Source organism: Puntigrus tetrazona, chromosome 16 (assembly GCF_018831695.1).
Source record: "Puntigrus tetrazona isolate hp1 chromosome 16, ASM1883169v1, whole genome shotgun sequence".
NCBI lineage: Eukaryota > Metazoa > Chordata > Actinopteri > Cypriniformes > Cyprinidae > Puntigrus > Puntigrus tetrazona.
This window is the reverse complement of record NC_056714.1, coordinates 27,671,323-27,675,498: the sequence shown is the minus strand read 5'-3', so window position 1 is coordinate 27,675,498 and position 4,176 is coordinate 27,671,323. Positions and strand designations below refer to the sequence as shown.

General features: G+C 35.2%; 1 pseudogene; it reads right to left on the bottom strand.

Moving 5' to 3' along the window:
• Positions 1-1,062: 1,062 nt before the first annotated feature.
• On the bottom strand, positions 1,063-2,993 carry LOC122360228 (annotated as a pseudogene).
• Positions 2,994-4,176: the final 1,183 nt, after the last annotated feature.

The following is a 4,176-nucleotide window of genomic DNA, read 5'->3' as shown; positions in this document are numbered from 1 at the left end:
TATTTTTAGCCTGTATTTAGGTAGGCCTGTGCCACTTGAATAGTTCAAAACAGCATAACCAACTCTATACTGTTCATCTCTAGTGCCATTCAGACGCTTAATAAGCGTTATTTTTTTCACTATATAGACATTATGTTCAAAAATGAGCAAGCTTTACTCTGATAAACACTGTCTCCGATTTATACATAGATAAAAATTACTTAATTTTCTTGAGAGCTTTAGGGAAAGTTGTAATTTGGTATAATCCATGCTTAATTTTTGTATTTTTCCCAGACAGTAGCGTATCTCAGCCTTTAGCTGATCCTCTAGAATCCAAGCCTGATGTTTTGCTGTGAATCCTCCATTAAGGGCCAAGCTCTCATCAGTGAACAGTGATGTTAAAAATTACTTTTCGTTGTCCAGAGTTTGCATCTACCCCATTTAGCATATAAATATACAATAATTTGGTATGTTATTCTTACAGCAGCATTCAAGACACAAGACGGAACTCCATCTTCTTATATATAATATGCACAAGTGGGTTTTTCCTACCTCAGTGTTTTTCCCCCTCAGGAACAGTTCCACAAGGATTTTTCTACAGCACCTGACTTGTATGTGATATAAGCCTATATTATATATAGGTCATATATATAATCATATATATGGTCTTACAAGCCACCTGGTAGTAAAATCATGCAAACATTTCAGATATAAGTTATAGCCTTATTTTTTTGTATACATGTTATATAGTGTTGAGGCAAGACTATATACAGTGTGTATAAAGATGCAGACAGTGGAGGGTAGAAAGTCTGCATGTAAAGTCATTTATTTAAAGGAAAAGGCAATAATTAAAAATGTAGCTTGATCATTATGGTATTTGAGATATAATTTATGAATGAGAATGACAAAATGTAATTCCATTGCAAGCAAAAAGAATAGCTTTTTATTTTCATGTTTTTATATTTAGCACGCGGGAGAGAACATCTCTAAAAGCTCTGGTCATGTTCATTGCGGCTGCTCGATTTTCAAACAACTAAATTAAAAAGCATGTAAGAAACAGAATTAGTCAGAAGCTCAGCACATCCGCTTCATAATCACATTAGAAATTGAACTCAGTGACCTTTCTGATCAAATCCAGGCCTGGAAAGTCCATGGCTATCACCCCAAAACAAGGCTTGGGATTGGTTTTCTTGGATTCTTCATCGAGATGATTATACAGCCACAAGTTGATATCCTTTGCCAAGCTTTTGGGGTTCTTATCTAGCCTATATCTAGGTAGGCCTGTGCCACTTGAATAGTTCAAAACAACATAACCAGCTCTATACTCTTCATCTTTACTGACATTCAGATGCGTAATAATTTTTTTTTCCTTTTTTTCAACATCAGTCACTATATAATCGTTACGTCCATCATTATGTCCATCGGCTGGGCGGCATTTTTCTTGACAAACACAATCTTTCCTCTCACTTCACCAATGCTTGGTATTGCTTCTTCAGTCCAGCTTTCGGGATAATTTTTAGCCATCTCTTTAACTAAATGTGTAACTTTTTCCTTAAAAAAAAGAACAGGTTTAACTCTGACCAACACTGTTTCCGAGTTATATTTGGATAAAAAATTCTTAATTATCTCAATTGCATTTCGTAAATTTGCGTATTGGTAAACAGGTCCGTGCATAATTAGCAATTCTTTCCCGAGTGGAAATACTCTGAAGTCAAAGTAGCGTATCCCTGCCTTTAGCTGATTCTCCAGAGACCAAGCCTGACATTCTGCCATGATTCCTCCAAAAAGGGCCGAGCTGTCATTAGTACCAGGTATAGTGATGTCAGAAATTAACTTGCTATCATCCAGACTTTCCATCCAGCCTACTGAATAATTTGCAGGGAGATGGAGATTTTGATTGTCATTGAAGGCCTGTTGCTGAATACTGTTGTGCAGTCTGTGGAATCAGAATCAGAACGTCAGATCAGCCTGTAAATACATAAATGTCTATATTATATATTGTGTTTTTGCTATTTTGTCCATTTGTATATTATTCCGTTTATTATATGTGTCCGGTCTTGTCGCTCTCATTTTGTTGCACTCTTCAAAAATCCTTTTGTGTAATGCATGTGTAAACACACCTGGCAATAAAGATAATTCTGATTCTGATTCTGAACAAAAATGTATTGCTCAATGCACTGCATGTTGCTTTGGATGTGTCAAATAAATACATGCTAAGGAACTTTATCTAAACGTAATCAGGTTACTATTAAATGCGCATATGTGGAGATGTTGACATTAGTCAGAATTAATTTTACGTGCAATCCTAATTCATTTTACAGCATTAAAGTTGTAAAAATGAAGTGTGCACATGGAGTGAGCCTCAGCTACAGGGGCATAAAGACATCATGCTATCATCACCCTGCCCAAAGGAACATTTTTCCAAATTATTATTGTTATATTTTTTTCGATATGTGAAACAAAGAGACTGAAAGCATAAAGGCACAGATGTGAACGCTTACAAAAATAGCTTTATATTAAATTCTTTATTCAGCCCTTGATCGACATTCAATACAAATAAATAGCACTCCCTTTGCTGTAGTCTTCTTTCTTAATGATAACTTTAGCGTATGCATGTGCAATTCGGCATTTTATACTCACAGCAGCATCAAGACACACAGCATTTTTCCAGGAACTCCCATCTTCTTCATTGCCTGAGGTTAGCGAGAAATGAAACAACACATTAGTACAAAACTGCATTTGCAAAGAGCTGGAAATACATTACAGAGGCAACATGGACGCGTTTCCATTCCACATTTTTGACAGCTACAAATTTGAACAAAAATAATTAGATAGATAAAATAAAATGTAGACTTCTCTTGGGGGCCCTCTGGTGAACACGGGGGTCCTAACAGTCCCTTACTATGCTTATTTTGTGAGAAACACATATAGTCTGGAATAGAGTTATTTTATTTTTTACATCAACACAGTTTTTAGCAACTATTTTTGTATTTTCAGCTGTGATTTTATTTGAAAATAATGGCGTGGGCTTTTGTAATTGTTTAGTTTTTCCTCTTTTACATATTAGCCTACTATATACGCTTAATGTGTTTATTTATTAAATGGAGTTGCCCTATCAATATTCAGCGACTACCAAAATGTCCCTAGCAATAATTTCTGATAACAAAAATTAAACCTGTTTGTGTTTTTGTCATTTCTGACTCATCTGAAACATCGTAGCATTGTTAACACCCAGAAATTAAATATGTTAGAAAACACACATTTAATACATAATCTTCCGGCCTAGAATAAAGTCACTATGAACATTGGTAATAATTTGGGACAAATATATGATATTACGGAAAAGCATGGCTCTTTGGTCCCCACCAATATCAAAAGCAAACCTTCAGAATTCACTTAAACTTTGTTTATGCGAAACATTAAACATTTACAGATATTATTGTTCACAATTTCATCTTTAAAATGAGGCATAAGTATAAAAATAAATGCATGAGCAAATCAAATCAGGTCACTTTTATTTACATAGTGCTTTGTACAATAGCAAGCAATGATAAAAAAAAAATCAAGCAATGATGACAAAGCGCCAATGGTGCCTTAAATCATTTACGATGTATCCGTATTAGTTAAATTATTATTAAAAAATGTGTTCGATTGAAAGGAGAAAGACATTAAACCCAGGATGGCTTGGGGGTGATTTTAACAAATAAAACATAACAGTGATGAACCTGTGAACATCATAATTGGGTGCATTAACAACATAACTACGAAATTCAATTCTTAATGAGTAAGTGAGGAATTATTACTCATTGACAGCAAACTAGTTTGCACTCATGGCCTATAGCCGCAAACACTCGCAATGATAACCACAAAAAGTCCAACAAAAATAAAGCATGAAAAAGTCTTTCCCTTTACTAATAAAAACTGCCTGGTTTCAGTGGATACAGCAAATATTGATTCATGTAGTCCCACGTACGCCTGGAAAACTCCACATCGGGTTTAGAAAGGGAGAAGATGCAGGGGGGAAGACTTTGGGTTATTGGTAAACCGTTGAAGAAACAGCATGTGCTCGCGTCCCAGTCTTGTGTGTAGTTTCTGTTGTCTTTTTGTTTTAATTTCGAGTCCAATAAACACCCATGGCCACCTGTGTTCGAGTCTTTACCTGAAGTTATATCCTGTGTGAATGTTTGCTACATGTGA